Here is a 17567-nt window from a genome sequence, read left to right as displayed (position 1 = left end):
GACAGAGGTCTTTGGAAAACTACTTCTCAAGATATTTGGGTTAAGATACAGACAGACAATACGAAATATACGTCAATATCTCACATTTAGCAACGTAATTAAAAGCGATTGGGAGGCGAATACTAAATCAAAATTTACTCTCGGTGTACTCGAGGCAGTAGCGGATCTTGGTAATTGAACACTATGCTCTCCCTTCGAAGAGAAAGTTTGAAAGGAATAGTGAATATTATATTAAAACTCAAATAATGGATGGAAGAACGGAATGAACGAGCTGAAGGCCCCATTTCCATTTAAAGGAGACGAGCAAGGGTTTCTAAAACAACATAAAGATATTTAACTCTGTGCATTGAAGTCCTATGCACGATGATTTTATATATCCAGTTAAAATGAGCACCAAGGAGGTTTTTAAACGCATTTATGATAAATGATGCAGCCACTACTCTTCAATGGATGGCTTAAATCTGGTGGTCGATTTTTTGAAAATTCTATTTCCAGAACTGAATTTCAAAAGAAAAAGAGATTGGTGTAGGGGTTGGATAACTGGAATAAAGCGTGCAACTTAGATAGGTTTCCCTTGTTAACCCATTTTCTTGTTTAACTCATAGTGTTTATGTTACTATGCGTGAAATGTAGATTGGCGTATGAAACGTATTGAAACAAATAAAATCCAGGAGGAAATCACTCTAGTTGATAAATCAGCCTTTTAAGTAAACAAAATCGAGCATTTATTCTCGTAAAAAATGCAAAGCTTTGGAAAATGCCATTAAAAAAAATATGTAAAGGGACAAAAACGTTGCAGGGAGAAAAGACTCCCTTTATATTTGTCGGCCTCTCGCTGAAATTAAATTAATTCGGATGGATCGATGAAAGAGTCATTGGAGTGGGGTGAAAAAGGGGAAAAAATACGGCGGAAAGCGAGAATATTCGTTCCAATTAATTGGAATTACGTATTTATTTACCGATGCCTTGAATTGGTAGGTGAAAAAATACATTAAGAGAGCACGTGACGTGTTATACAAGCTCGGTCACCCATTCTGCTGTTTTTTTTCGGCGGAACTTATTAAGGACGAATTGGGGAATGCAAAAAAAGGTCGACTGAATCGAACTGCATCAATAGTCGAGTTTTTACCGGGTGATCATATATTTTCCCTCCATTGACAAAACACAAACAAAGCAAAACTTTCGTCGTGAGGGGGGGGGGGGGAGGGAAACATTGGGGAGAACTTTCTCCTCAGCGTTTATTTCGGGTAAACTTCCGTGACGAGGCACAGCGCACAGCGTGGATCCGCTGAAACAATTTTCCAAATGCATTCGCTTTCCATCTGCTGCAGACGGACGCGGGTCTTTCGCGTCCGGGTAATTATGGAAATATCATAATCCTCTACGATATTTTCCTTACAAAAATGGCATTTTCATTTTTCTTCCGCATTACAATAAAAGGAATCCATGGGAGCGGCGAAAGCATTAAACAAATAAAAAATACACAACAATGCAGTTCGAATGATAACAGGAGGGTGGATCGAATTCCGATAATTAGTTTGAAAAACCCAATGTATTCTTAGGGAATGAGGATCGCTTCCTTCGTTTTTCCCGTTCATTTAACAGGATGCCGGAGGCTGGGGAGAATTACTTAGCCCGTGGCAAAAAAAGCATTCTATTCAAAAATATAAAACTTTTCTTTGGAAAAGTTCTTCCCTGAGAAATTGCTCCTGTTTTTCATTTCGCCGCGTCCACTCTGAACCAAGATCTATTAAGATTAAGGGAACGGCGGAGTGCCGAATAGCAAAATAATTCACTTCACTCTAATTAATCAAACACGCAGACGGAAATTGAGACGAATATTTGAATCTCATGTAACTTTTTCCGAAGATTTTTATTACCTATCGACTTTTCGAACTTCAACAGCACTACACGACACAAAGTAAATAATAAGACCGTTTCCTGATAATGGAACAATACACATTAAAACTTAGAGTATACTTCTCTTAACAAAGCAACCCTTCAACTTTGCTGGCGACTCGTGAAAACCCTTAACTTTTCCCCGTTTCCAAACCCTTCATCCTGCCCTCTAAATTACCCTGGGGTCTTCCCAACACCTCTCCAGAGTTTAACAACATTACTTTTAACTATCGAACTCCATGAAAGGCGGACAAAACATTCGGCGTAACACTGGCCATCTTTTTTTTAGCAAATTTCTGATACTTTCTCATTGTGAACATTGTCGCGAAAACATCCCCGGGATATCTCTGACTCAGACAAAGAATCCGCCGAAGTTTGCTTCGCAAAATGAAGGAAGAAGCAATACGTTCTTTTTCTGGTGGTGTTAAGAAACATCCTCCTGTTATGTCTAATGCAACAGTGTAGAAAGACGAGGGGACGTTTTCAATTGGAACAATACGAGAAAATTGATGAGATGTATTCTCCTTCATGAAGAATAGCTAATAAAAGCTATGTCTGATGCAGATAATGGAGCTAACCATATAAAAGTAGAGTTAGTAAAAAATATATTATTACTTTCGGAATTTCTTTGCAGTGCATAAGAGTAAGGAATATCTGGAGGAAAATAAAAGTAAACGTGAGAAGAGTAAACGAGGTGACAGAAACACAACAAAAAAGTCTGTATGAAGGAGCAAAATCTTTTATTTGCATGTATTATTTGTGTATGTGTATTCTTCAAGTACTGTCTCATTCCCATCTCACTCAATACCATTTTTCCTATTTTTTTGCGAGGTCGTTATTAAATTTATGGTTACGCTTTGGACAAAAAATGAAGATCAAATGGACGTGTAACTCAATAACTTCTGCGAAGTTTAAGAAGAAATAATCAAAAACCACTGAAACGAGGAATGAAACTATATTGGTCATGCAGACACGCTCGACTCTCAAAGATAATACTGGAATGTGAAGTGTAGGAATAAGAAACTCCAAAGAGTACATAAGACTTGGTTAAATTTGCTTGGAAAAGTTAATATGAAACTATGGAGCGAAGAAATATCACGGTGGAGAAACGATTGGGAGAGTCACTCCAAACGAGGCCTAGCATCGACGACTGCTGATGAGCTTCATACCCTGCCTCTCATTGTCCTCTGCAAACAAAAATTAGGACGACTCCCTCCCTCGCCTGTGGCTTGGCAATGTGACGGTTAGGCATGGAATTCGGGGGGGGAGGGGGATGGGGAGAAGTGGAGGAGATTAAGTATCTCCAGTGGGGATTCAAGAAGATAAGAAGAGAGTGGACCAAAAAAGATTCGAAGTATTCCTAAGTGAATCCTCTTCTCCCCTCCTCAGTCGCCTTCGAATTCTTTTTTTTTAGGCCTTCCTTGTCAGAGCTGAGAGAAAAAAGTAAGGGCGAGTGGGAGGGGGGGAAGGGGGAAGGAGAGAGACGAAGGGACGATAATGGGAAGAAGTATTCGAGACCCAAGTGCCCTCTGGGCCCTGAGAACGAGAGAAAGGAGAGAAGCTGCAGAAGAAGAGGAGGAGGAGGGGAGAGGGGGGACGAGAGTGCGGACTCGAACGCCCATCCCCGTCTCCATGACGACGACGGATGAGAAGACAAAAATGATAAAGAAACTCTCCTTTTCATGCAAAGCAGGAGGAATGGAGGGTGGGTGTTTTGGATGTTCTAGAACGGGAATAATAAGAGACTGTTGAAAGGGATGCGGGAAGAGGTTCAAAAAACGTGCGCGGACGGAGCTGAAGGCGAATTTCAAGGGGCCGGGACCTTTGAAAGAGTCCGAGGGGAACTGGAATCATAAGTAATCGTAAGGACCGCCAAAACTATCGCACGTGTTTGAAATGACTCTAAGGTAATAATCGTACTGATTTCCCCTTTAGTCGACGAACCTACAAAACGCCGAGGCTTATGAGTCAACGGTGCCATTCAAAATTGTGCGACAATTAGATAACAATAGTTTTTGAAATTTCACATTTTGAAGAGCATAACAGCTGGTAAATTCTTCTTTGTTGTGGAAAAATACTTAAAAAGAACCAAAAAAAGGACAAAATGGTGGAAGAAGTTCTGTAAATTTTGGAAAAACTACACCAAATACTTCCCTACTCTGTAAATTATATTTTTTCGATAAAAGTATGAATTCGTGATCCCTGTTTTGATTATTTAAACATAAAGGTATAAAAGGTCGATGGCAAATGATTACAATTTGATTTTTATTACCTCAGACTAAAAAATACCGAGTAACGCAGAAAAATTCAAAGCACAAGCAAAAAAATTCAAACCTTAAGAATATTTTTACGATTTCGAATGGAAACGTTCGACCCATTCAGCTTTCATGATCAAATGTTTTCACAAATTTCGTGTAAGAAATCGAAAAAAGATAATCCGATTCCTTGCCGTGAGTGTTGCGGGCGGAGAGTCAGGAACCCGTGGGGAGAGGGATGCGGAGTCTAAGGGATTCCGAATGCCAGCTTTCACACCTTAACGACACTCCGCCGCTCTGAAGGTATGCAGATCGAGGAGATGGAGACGATACACAAAGGGCCTTTTGCCTTCGGTTGAGTGCCACCACTTACGTCCTCGCTTCCGAAACTTACACTACGACTCGACGTCCCCCTCCTTGACGCTCTATCGCCCGCGCACGAAACGTTAAGGAAGACTCGGCGTGGTCGGCGAGGACTCTGTCACCACACCCCCCCCACCATACCTCCCCCCCGACCACCTCTTTCCACCTCCACCCGCAAATAAATGAAAAACCTCTCACTCTTGAAAGATGTGAAGGAAACTCTTTCCTTTAAAAAAAAAACAAAATAAATGGCCGGACCAGAAGAGACAAAAGAGAACGGGCGAGCAAACGAATGCATTCTTTTCAACTCCCCAAGCCATCATCCACCGCGTCGTACATACGTACATCTGGACCCCCGCGACCGGCGCGGAACAAAAATGAGAAAAGAGCATCGCGATGCGAGAGAAGATCTCTGTGACGTGCTCGCAGTACAAAAAAAATGGAAAGGGGTCCAGGAGTGCAATCCACGGAAAAGATGATACACACAAACACACACACACCGACGACAGCCCACGCAACCAACACACATCCGCGGACCACTCTTGGAGAGACCGAGCGGGGAGCATAACCGACACCGCCCGCCCTCGCGCATTAAAAACGTGCATCAAACACCTCGAATGGGTGAAATAAAAATCCATTACTCTCCACCCTTCGCCCGCTCCCACCCCAAGTCGATGGCTCAGGACAGCCCTTCCTAGCGCCATGACAACTTCACCAAGGCGGCAACCGAGCAATTGCATCGGGACACCGTCGCACCCTGCTCCGCGGATCAAGGGTCTCTCTCTCTCTCTCTCTTCCTTTTATTCCCCCCACTCGAAACACCGAACCCTGGCTCGCTCACGCACTCGGACCACCCCCCACTACCCTCTCAACCCCCTTATCCCCTTCCTCCTTGATGACACCCTTCAGAAACCTCGGATAGAGACCGAGTGATAAATTCACGACCGCTCTCTATGCAAAGTTACTGTTGCTGCCGATGTCACCTCCTCGAGAATTAAAAAAAAAATCGTAAAAGACATCAGAGCCGCCGCCACCGTCGATGCATCCGGGGAAATGCGCCCCGCGGGAAAGTATAAAAAAAAGCATGCAAGTAGTATGGGATCGGGTTCGTCGTCACAATCGACCGGCACACGTTACCGCTTATAAAGGCGACCTCTTCTCGCGTGTGGCCCATCATCATCCATCCCCCGGCTCGGGAGCTTGCCTGCCGAACATACCGCCAAACCCCCGCACAGCCACCCACCCCCTCCAGCCTCTTGTGAAACAGAGGCGGTTTGACACAGAGACGGGAGAGGACGAACTCACCCTCTCCCTCGGCCGCTTTGGGAGGTTTTAGCGCCACGGCCCCCGACCACACTCCTCCGCCGCCGCTGCCCCATTTCCCTCCCGCCCCCTCGAAAACCCTCATCTCAGGAGGGCCCACTTCAACAACTTCACGGCTCCGAAAAAACAGCAAAAGGCGGCCGGGCCGCCCCAACTCCCTCCCCCCTCCCCCGCGCCCCTTCTCCCAACACCTCCTTCTCCGGCGTCGTTTCGCGAGAGGCATTTTATTGCACGTTTAGGTGCACGGAAGCACGCACGCTGAAAACTGTGTCGAGTAAAATGAAAAACTGCTCTGATGCGCTAACGATCGCGTGGAAAATACGTCCGGCTCTTAATATGTGCGAATACTTGCAATTTACATTAATTCTTCATCATTCTTAGTGCAAGAGTACCTATTATATACAACAGTTTTCCTCCAGCAATAATTTGCCAAAATCGTTACTTTTAGCGTGTACCAGATTACGTCTTACTATCACCTTTCCTTGAGATTAAAAAAGTGCGAAATATATAACTATCGAAAATGGTTTAGTTAAGCAAAATCTACGCCAAGAGTATCTACTTTTCTCTGAAGAGCATCTAGGTAACATGCGCTCAATTTCCATTGGGTGTTTCAGGAGAATTTGTTAGAATATCTGGTTGTTATTAATGACCGAAATATATTGACTAATGTTTATTACTTCTTCTTTGTTATTGAAGTCAGCATCGCGAGAATTTGAATGCCTAAAGCGGTCGAAAGTTTATTATCCAATGCGAGGAGGAGAGAATATTTCAATGAGCTGATAATCGGGAAGGGGTTGGAAGTAAATAACAGAGAGGAAGCTCGTGCAACGTTTTCCAAATGTTGGCAATAAAATAGGAAATGCCAAATGATAAGCATACTCGCCAAAATGTTCAGCAGACAAATCGCCCCAGAACGTTTGGTGTGGAGAATTTCCACATAGGAATATTATCGATGGCTGACACAATATTGGGCGAATTGAAACTCCACTAGCATCCATTAAGGAATAAATTAGTTTGCGAATGAGTTTTCTGTTGGAACCAAAGTTTTGGGAAAGGTTTACACCGACACCATATATACAAACTGATTCAAATGGGTTCGTATTATAGCAAACATGGGCGGCAGTTATGCACCAGAAAAGTAAACACCCAACCAAGTCAAAAAACATAAGCAACTTCCGTTAAGTTGCATTTGTGCGTAAAAAAAATTCGGGAGGGTAATGGTCCATCCCAATATCTGGAGGACATTCACTTGATGAGTTTATTTTTCCTAATCGAAATCCTTAAAATTCAGCACAATGCTTCGATAAAAACTCACGTCCCCAGTTCTTATCCGTCGCACTCCGAAAAATATAAGACGTGCTCTCATTTCCAAACGTTAGGACGAAGGTTTTTAGAGGGCTTTTGGGGATGGAAATATTGTCTCCGTTTTCTGGTTTCTTCATTTTTTTTAATCCCTCGACCAATCGATTTTATTCGCGAACACCCTTTCTCACCCCAGCGTCGATACCCTCTCTAGAATAAAATCCAATATGGAAAAAAATAATACAGGACTCTCTCACGCACACACTTCCCGTTTTGCCAGATTCACCTCCTCACAACAACGACACACCCTCGATATCAAAAACCACCCCTTTACCCATTCACACCCTTTTCCGCGAAAATTCGCACCCCCCTCGAAGAGCGACCATCGCAGCAGCGACTCGGCCGCAATCCAACCTCCTCCTCCATCGCATTACTTCACACCCTCCACGAATGGAGAAGGAAAATAACAATGAAGTGATCTCGCACTCTCCAGTAAAAAAGAAACAGTGAGAGGAGGGGAGGAAGCGAAAGAAGCAGACTAGGAAGGGAGTGTGTGTGACTCTTCTCGCCCCCCACCGCACACTCACGCCCCCGTATTTTTCCCATCCCTTCTCTCTCTCGCACACACCACCCTCCTTCCTTTATGTCCATCTCCGTTCCGTCTTCCTCCCTAACCCTTTCGGCACCCCTCCCCTCACACACACCCACCACCCTCCTCCATCGCTACACTATGCCCTCTCTGTCACAATACGCACACGTCGACCAACCCGTCCCTCCCTCTCCACCCCGTCCTCTCACTTCAAGCGTTCAGGGTGTGATTTTCAGTATCATTTTTCCTTTTTTTTTAAACCGACGCCTCGTCTTTACCTCTTTTGCAATTTTTTTCCCCGTCGTCGTCCCAGCGATGGGGATGGAAACAGCCGCTTTTGATCCAAGTCTCTTTCGCGGCGGCGACACTTTGCGTTCCTCGTCCTCCACCCGATGCCACCCCCGGCCGCCCTTCCTCCCTCGCCTCTCTGCTAGTTGCCGCCGAACGTATCATAGGATCGAGTCGCGCTTCGCTATCCCCTCGGTACGGAATTGATAGGTGAGGTAGGGAGGATGATAGGCGACGAGAGGGTTTCCATTCGGTCTGCGCCCTCGAAGAGCGACGGGAAGTAGGTGCGCCGGGCTTCAGCGATCGCCCAGCATGTTTCGAACTCGAAGAAGAAATAATAACCCTCTTACCTATCTCCCCCAAGTGCTCCCGAATGGACTGACTACTTTTTCCTGTCTATCTCTGCCTCCCGCTTTCACATTGCAAGCGCTCCATCACCAGGGACGACAGCTAATATTGGTAGCGTTCAATATTTCTCGGGTAACTGAAGGAAAAAACGGCAAAGCCAGAGCAAAAGTAAAACCTTCTGTCCACAGGTGTACAAATAATACTCTCCCTTTCAGCACCAGATACTTCCGTCACACAAATTAATCTCGTATTATTATCAGTTTCTTAGCTATCTGGGGTCTCCAACAGTAAGAAATGACCAATAAATGTTAAGGCAGAATGTCTCCGACAGCGTAACTTAAAAAGGCAACACACAACTTGAAAAAGAGTTAAACGCCTTTATCTTATGTTTAATTATTTATTAAATTCTACGTCATTATTTTAACTGTGCTGAGCATTAAATTTGCAATTATTATTTATAAAAGAAATTGTTTGATCGTTTGCCGTAAACAGATGTCACTATTACAGAGTATTCCATTGCCACGCTGTGTAAGGTATAAGTGGATAACATTTTAAGATTAAAATTATAAAACGAAGCTACAATCTCAAGTCCTCTTCAAAGAGATGATCAACGAATGGAAGTTACGACCCAGCATAAAAGACAGCTCATCCCTTATTCTAGTCTCGCCTTTTAAAAGACACCTTTCCCTCCAATTTTTTTCCGTATTTTTTTTAAGGGTTACACCTTCCACAATTCACACCTTTCCTCAAATCTATTCCTCAATCCACCGACAAACAATCAGGGCCGATCGAAGCGACGCGCAAGGAAGCGCTCCCCGACCTATAATCTCAATCAATCGGAAAGCGCTCTTTATTACCGACAGATGGTGGGCGGGATCGAATCTCTCCTCTTTCCACAAGATATCTCGGCCCCGAAGGGTAGGGGCGTTCTTGCGAGAGAGGTGAGAGATATGACTCCAGATATCGAAAGTGTGGAATAAAAATGAAAATATTCTCTCCCCCGAGGGGGAACGGTAACCATTTCCCAGAGACGGAGGGAAACGCGGGGAGAACGGGAGATATATCTCCGAAGGTGGGGGGGAGAAAGAGAAGAAGGGGGGGGGGAGAGAAGGAAGCAGACAGCTGCCGTCGGATCGCCAAAAGGTGCGCGGCTTACGCTGTACGACGACTAACAGTTCTTCCCCACCTAGTCGGGAGGTAGGTGCACACGCGCCAAACTTCCCCGCTCTACCCCCACCCCGCGCCGCCCAAACCCGACCAGACACTCCAATAAACTCTGTCTTCAACCCTACCACCTCAAACCATTCCCTCTGCCCTCCGCTCACTCTCTCCCTCCCCCCCACCGACTCCACAACCCTCCTCCTTCACCGACGCCACCTCCCCCCTCCAACACTCATTATACCTCTTCGGCGTCCCTCCACGGGTGTACTCCCCCCTCTGCCCGCCGGAGCACCTGGCGGTGGCACCACTAGCCGCAAAGCCCCTCCGAACTCATCCCATCTCTCCTTGCTCGTAGCACGGGAGACCCATCCCCCCAAAGCTACCCAGTCGCTCGCTCCCTCTCCCGCCTTTCCACCACCTCCTCAAGCCCGTGTCGCTCCCCATAGCATCTGCCCTCTCTCCTTCCCCGAAGTCCCCGTTAAAACCCACTGAATGAAAAATCCAAAAGAAGGGAGGGTGGGGGCGTGTGTGCAAGGGGCCCAGGAGAGGAGGGCCATCGCCGTAACTCGCCCTACACCCCCCCTCTCTGCAAACCCCCAGGCTGAGTCTCAAGCAGTCCCCGAAGGTGGTGGGCTTAATCCGCGGAAGAGGATCGCAATCCGCGGAACCTCGACTCCCCCACCGTCTTACTCCTACTACTACATTCGATACTTGAGGTAGGTTCCGCCGACATAAATAAATATGTCACCCCGTCCCGCTGCCCACCGCAGTGGTTTTATCAAGGGCGTTACACAGGTCAAATAGCATTATAAATAAATGAGGCGTGATCCAAAAATCCTTCTGCAGAAACGATATATGTCCACGAAAAGAACTTACATTGTTTAAAATCTAATTGAAAAAGTTAAATATTTCAATCAATAATCATTAAAACTATTGGAACCGGAAAACTCGTTTTAAAAATGTGAATTGATGCAAAAATAATTTTACTTATCTCATGGAATGATTTCTACTACGTGACGTGTTAGTTTGACCGAAGGAGACTTTCAGTGAAATAAATATCTATTTCATATATTTAATTAATTAATTACAAGAATTTAAAAGTATGTCAAACCAAAATTGTTGGAAAGGGCGAACTCCTTGTACCTTATTCCCTGGGAACAAATAATTTCCAAAACCTTAGCAATGATTAGAGCTTATCAATTTGTTAATTATGTGATTGTTTTCTTTGATATCGAAATAAAACTGGAAATTTGAACTATGGGTCAAACAATCCTTGATATGACAGAAATCAAAACTGTCGGCTAAACATTAGGAAATACTTCAAAGAAATATGTGTCAAACTGAAACACTTAAATTGTTAACAGAATTTCTGCCCAGGGCGAACCCAAAACCCCATTATAAAATATCTGGGAGTTTATACACCGAAGGAAGGGATAAACCGATAGCTTAGAACATTTTTTTTCCTTTTAAGGGCAGCAGGCAATCTTTGCGTAACCTAAATATGTGAGACACAACACGTATAGAAATGGGTCGCCTTTTGGGGTTTACCCTCTTCGACCTAGATTTTCGCGGTCGAGATGGTGAGGGTCCTTCTCCGATTACTTGCACGTCGGAGAGATGAAAAGGAACAACTTAGTCTCATAAAATCTGACTTACAGGGTAGCCTCTCACCGTATTGCAAGATGCCGCAACAAACCCGTCATTTAGGAAAGTACGCACTATCCCTCCACTACGGCCATACACTTTTGAAATAAATTGTTTGACTTTCCTAATTCTCATCCACTGTTCAGAAATAAAACTTCTCGAGGCTCTCTATGCAATGATAATATTATAACCATAATTATACTAGGAATTCACTCACAAAAGTAGGATTTATCCACGATCGGTTATTGGTTATAACATGCAATGTCACCTCCTCGACTTCTGCCTGAGTAATAATATCTGATTAAAAGTGAAATAAATAGTAGTACCATTACGAGAGTATATCTTACCCAGCGGGCTTACGAGACTTAAAAGTGTAAAATTACATCTCATTTTCGTATCTCACCGACGTGATTCAGTAAGTAACTTCAGTTGAAATAATAGCAAGGCTCCACCAACTTTTATCCTCCTTTCCACATAAGCTCATGCACTGGTGATTATTCTTATTTATGATATTTGCCTATCACCTTAATTCACACTATGGCAATTGGTCCATTATTTGGCCGTATTATGAAGAATTGTTTGCTCAAAGATTAGTACTTCCGGTAGCTCAGTTCCAAAGAATTATATCTAAACACATTAAGTTTAGTAACCTTGCTAATGATTACCATAAATAGTATGCCTGTAAAAACGAGAAACGAGTGGTAATGACCAACTCCAATCACATTTTTCACTCCATTTCGAATGAGCTAGATGAATTCATGCGAGGAGCTTAAGTAAAGTATGTGACCCCCCCCCACGTCCCTCTCAGGTCCCCCTCCCTTGCCCAATTTCTCTCAAAAACGTTTTTCAGCATTGACTCCCAAGCTTTTTTTTTCCTAATTTCACGAGCTCCCTTTTGTCCCGGGTAACATCTCCAGCTCGCCAATAACGTCTCCATGCCTAATGAACGCAACCCAACTTGTGAATCACAAGTGGAATTGAGACGAGGAGTAGGGCCAACGGGGGGGGGGGGGGGAGGGAGGAAGGTGCCCCTAATCTCCGCGAAGAACACTCACACGAAAATGGGATTCTTTTGACGCTCTCGGCATCGCTGTTATTCGCGCCGGCTCGGGAGGTCGGTCGGTGATGACGATGATGTAAGTGGAAAGGTTATGCTCTTCAGGAAGGGAGTTTGTGGTGGGGCCGAGGAGGTAGTAAGGAATTAATGTAAGGGGGGGAGGCCAGCAGGAGGTCTTATTTCGCGGGCGGAGTTAAGGGTGGCGCTGGTGTTTTTAATGCACGATTTTTAATTGAAACATGGCTTATTTGCAAAGCCAATTCCTTTTCCACTTCCCTAACCTTCGCCCCACTCCGCCCGAGGATTCCAGCCTCCTCCTTCAAACAGCGCCTCGCTCGGAAATGGAGATAGGAAAAGCGTCGGCGACTTAATGAGTCTGGCCTTAATGGTAACATCTCGTCACCTTAACAGAAGAATAGGAAAATAAAAAAAAACACATGGCTCTACACACACGTGTGTGCACGGTGCTTGGCAGTCTCCCCCAGGTTAAGGCATGAACTAATCGGTTGGAGATGGGGTGAAGCGGTAAGAATCCGAGGTCAGGTGACCCGTTCTCCTTCTTTGACATGAATATGCATCCACCACTCCGCGGATTGAGAGAAGCGTGGCAGAAGGGACTTTGTGGGTAAGGACCTGAGTCATGTACCTCGTTATTACGTTCAAATTCGAACTGGAGTTAAGTGGGAGTGAGAGAAAGGGATTAATATTCATTTGGCGCCATTTCAATTATTTTTCAACGTGAATTTTTCTGCAAGAAGTTACAAAATATTTTCGAGGACAAGGGGTGAGAAAAACGCCTCAAAAGAATGTATATGACTCCGAGATCAATCGTTTGTGATCGCATCAGTATTAAAAAATGTTACAATTCAGGTTTTTGAAAGACAACGCATGAATTTGCCATTGAGTAATACTGAAATCAATCTAATCATATCCACGCGTAGCAGTAAAGTCAGCACAAATGCATTTCGTAATCTTGCTCAAAATGTTGAAATTTTGACAAATAAAAACATTTCCAAAGTTTGCTGACAAAGTCTTTTTCCTTACAATGAAATTATTCAACGCTCATTTATGAACGCTCTATGCATGAGAAATAATTTCTGGTTTATGATAACGTAAGTGCTTCAAATAATAATTAATGTTGTAATGAAAAAAATTCTATATTTAAAAATTCTATAGAAAAATTCTATAATTAGCCCAGTAAAGAGCACTTCGTAGTAAGATTCATAAAGAAAGATATCATCCTTTAAATTCTTCAAAATGTTTGCATTAAAATTTTTATATTCACTTAATGCTGTGTTTTCGTAAAGGTAATTAATTGTTGGGTCAACAAGTTCTGGTTAACTTACGATATTGCTAAAGTTTTATGAATACAATTCTAAAACGTTAGTCAATAAAACAAAGCTCTCAATAAGAGCATCATGTCAGCCGTTCCCAATGTATGATGGCCATTAATCTATCGCTTCCGCCAAATTATTCCCCAAACTTTCAAAATGAATTGTATTCAATCGAGGTGATGCGGAGGAAAAGAGGGGAGAGGGAAAACGTGAGAGGGAGGAGGAGGATCAGGGGGGGGATTCACGAGGCGAGGGGTGGTGGAGACAGGCAAGGAAGAGAGGGGACGGGGCGACACAAAAACCCTTACGACGGTCTAACTCTCGAGCTTCGCGAGTCCACCGCTAGCCCCTAGGGTTGGCGCTGTCGGTCGGGGAGGACACAGCAAAGGGGAAAAGACGAGTTTTGGTCGGGGACGAGAGAGTAAAGGCGAAGGGGCGGCGTGGGGGGAGACGAAGGAACGGAGACAGGGCTTCCTGGAGATTCCAATGCTTGCCCCTGGCTCGCGAAATAATAATAGACAGGAAGAAAGAATCGGTGGAGAGAGAGAGAGAGCGCTCGGAGGCCGACACATATCTCGCCCCTTGCAAAAAAGTCTCCCTCATCCTCCCTCCCCACCCACACTCGTACCCTTTAAAAAAATTAAAACAAAAAAGGGACGGCGATCCTTCATAAACCCCCTCCGAACCCATTTTCCCTCCTCCTTGTCCTCCCGCCCCCCCGCCCGCCCACACGGCTTCATAACGCGTCGTATTCTTTCGCCACACGGCTTCATCTGCATTGGTCTCTCGCACCCCAAACCCATCTCCTCCCGCCCAACACTCCCCCCGCCACCCGACCCAACACCATTTTCATCTTGCTGCTGCTGCCTCCGCTGCTTATATACGTGCGTATCCCTCCACTCTCCTGCTCCTCCGTACCCTACTCCTTTGTTTATAAAGGCTCCTTCTGTTTTCTCTCCCTGTCGCTCCTTTCTCCGTCCCTACTGGCTTTCTCTCCCCATCTCTCCCCCGCCCTCCTGATCCCCCTCCCCCTCCAGAGTTCGCTCTTTTATTTACACCGACTCCTTTCCTGTGCCTCTTTATATGTGCGGCGCCCTCTTTCTCTCCCCACCAACCCCTTTCTCTCACCCCCCCCTGTTCTCCCCATCTCTCCTCCCTTCCCCCGCTCCCCTCTTCATATATCTCGTTTCCTCACTCGGGATATTTTTTCATTCCTTTTGAGAGAGTGGGCTTGGAGGTGGGTGGTGGTAGGGAGGAAAAAAATGTCGGAAAAACAAACGAAAACAGTCTATTCGTCTCTAGCGAGGCTTGGTTGCATTCCTTTTGTTTTTCCTCATTTGCGTCCGGCGCCATCTCCAACTTTGGGTCTATTACGGGCGGATCGCCTCATAGGATAAAGCAGTCTTTGAGCCAGCCGGTTCATTCTTTTATGCATTCAGACTTGATGGGTTTAATGCTGAAATGCTTGTAGATATTATGTATCCACTTTCGTTTACGAATTTACGGGAGGTAAACTATTTGATCGTATTTTTTATATCCAAACGGGAACAGCGGAGGGTATTCATAGGCACCGCTGAAGGAAGAGATAGCTGAAGAACGCAATGTATCATGGTGTCACTGCGTCATAGATAATTGCTTTGGCTTTTTTAGTCATATGAGCCAAAAAATGGAACTCTACCAAAACAGATTTAAAAGAAAAATCTTTTTAAACAGCTGAAAAATATGACCAATACAAATTATTCATCGATTTAAACGCTGGGACTTAAACCCATTAAGTTAGTTTCTGAATCAATTCCGGAGTAAATATGCCTTAAACCTTATTGTAGCAATTAATATAAAGCGAAATGGTTTGGTTATACGTCACAAGCAATATAGTTCTTCTATTTCCCGCCGTCGAAATTTGCCTTTAGAGAATTGATGAATCATGGATATAAATAGCATTCAGGTGTATTTATCGGCTAGTTTCATTTTGGGATAAGAATAATGTGGGTTAGCTGACAGAGATGGGGACAATTTCTGCCTAGGAGGAGGGGAGGAGAATGCGCTGGGGCTTCAACCCCGGGGCTGGCTTAGGGCTGCCCGCCCCGACGAGACCCATCTGCCGGCGTTTCTTGAAATTACTATGTGCCGTGTAAGCTTGCGGGAGCGGCCGGAGTGACGGAAAGAACGTAACACCCATTCTTGGGTACATTTGGGGCACATTTATCTACACTAGGCTGTTTGTCGTTTTTGCAATCTTTTCGGAAAATTTCATATAATTACACTTAGGACGTGTATAAGTTAATACCTTCCGCTATGAAAATAAGATATTTTATCAATAAAATAAACATTAAGTAAGTGGGTTTTTCTTTCAAATATCCAATGGAGCAACACGAGTGGAAAGAATAGAACTCTGCAATTGTTAGCAAGCACACCGACAGGAAAGTACTCCTGGATTACCTCAAATTAACTCACTCGTGTGAGTTAATTTGATTTGCAAATTTTAATTGAGTGGCCCATGCATAAAGAATAGGTATACTCTGACCAAAGAAAAATTGTGCTTTTAAGATTTCCTATTGGTGTGAGCTCATATTTTTATAAGGGCTTTCAATATGTTTTCAGCGATAGTAGAAGTTCAAATGCGTAACCATAAAATTGAAGAGCGTAGAGTTTTGTCAATTTGTATGTAGCCAGCGAGAATTCAAATCAATAGGCATTCTATAGATACAGCCCATACAACAAGGAAATGTTATATATATATATATATATATATATATATATATATATATATATAGTAATCGCTCTAGTTAGACTGATATCAGTTGTAGTGTAGCACATGCAATTAAAAAATCCGCGTAAATAAAATATACTATTCTATAATTTGCGACTGGAGAATCTTGAAACAATACGAGTACACTTTTATATTTAACTGCGGACGTTAAAATTTCCGTTCATAGAATACAAAAGCTGTTTTTTTTATGTTCGGAAGCGAGGCAATAAAATATTCATTTCAATCATATTTAACCTGATTTCTCGTGGGATCGTGAAAATGTTTCTGCTTCCTATACATTCCCGTTATTTGGGATAGAATGTGGAATACCCTGGCTAATAAGTAATCTCCAGGTTGTAGTAAAAACTCACATTTATCCGCAGTTAGCGTAATTTCTCCAGGGGATACGGGGAAAAAAATGTCCTCTTCCCTCAGCAAACCTATTGAATTCAGACAAAAAAAAAGAGGAAATTCATTTCTTGCATGAGAAGAATGGCGCGAATTCCCGGGCGTAGAGAAAGCTTTCCGTGATGATAAAATAAAACTCTCCGATTGATAATGGAGGAGAGGAAAAAATGACCGCAGGGACGGAGTAAGGAGAAAAAAAATGAGCCCAACAAAAGAACGACGGATATGCGAAGACCCGGTCTTCAGGATATCTCGCCGTGGGCATATAGGATACGATTTCAATCAACGGGAAGGAGGATCTAATAGGCAAGAACAAAGGAAGGGTTGGCTTGGTCCAAGAACTCCTCTATCTCCCCCGGAGAAAATAGCTAAGGCTAAACTTTTACATCCGTATCATTCGGTGAAAGAAAACGAAAACGCTCATACTGAAGGGAATGGATCTCCGATACTCTACTCCTGGAGGCTGGAAGCATTTATCGCTTTATTGATTGGTTGCGCTTTTTTATAGATTCCAAGGCATCACGCCCGCTTGACTGTGGGGGGATGATGATGAGTTGAGAATTTGAAGACTTTTCGGCAGATGAGAAGAGTGGGGGTGGGAGAGGGGTGTGGGAATCGAAAGGGTGGTCGGCGAAGGGGCGTTTACGGCTCTGAAATCGACTTCCGGGGCCTTGAGATTCTTTCCTGAGCGCCGATCAATCTTTCTCAGCCTTAATGACGGCTCTCCGTAATTATCACGGGGATTACTGTGGACTTGAAACTCCAGAGCGGTTATGACAGTGGGTTTGGGTCTCTTTCAAGAAAGCTATCAATACTTCCAGTCTGATCCTTGAAAGAGCGCCACAAT

At 44.1% G+C, this 17567-nt stretch overlaps 1 long non-coding RNA gene across 2 annotated transcripts in view; it reads right to left on the bottom strand.

The window, feature by feature from the left end:
- Window positions 1–17567, bottom strand: part of LOC139698637 (uncharacterized) — a 216583-nt gene that overhangs the window by 118484 nt on the left and 80532 nt on the right. The window lies entirely within an intron of this gene.

The sequence above is a fragment of the Hetaerina americana genome, unplaced genomic scaffold, assembly GCF_022747635.1.
Source record: "Hetaerina americana unplaced genomic scaffold, ioHetAmer1.1.p SCAF_9, whole genome shotgun sequence".
NCBI lineage: Eukaryota > Metazoa > Arthropoda > Insecta > Odonata > Calopterygidae > Hetaerina > Hetaerina americana.
The sequence above is the reverse complement of the archived record's forward strand: the minus strand, read 5'-3'. Positions and strand labels throughout refer to the sequence as shown.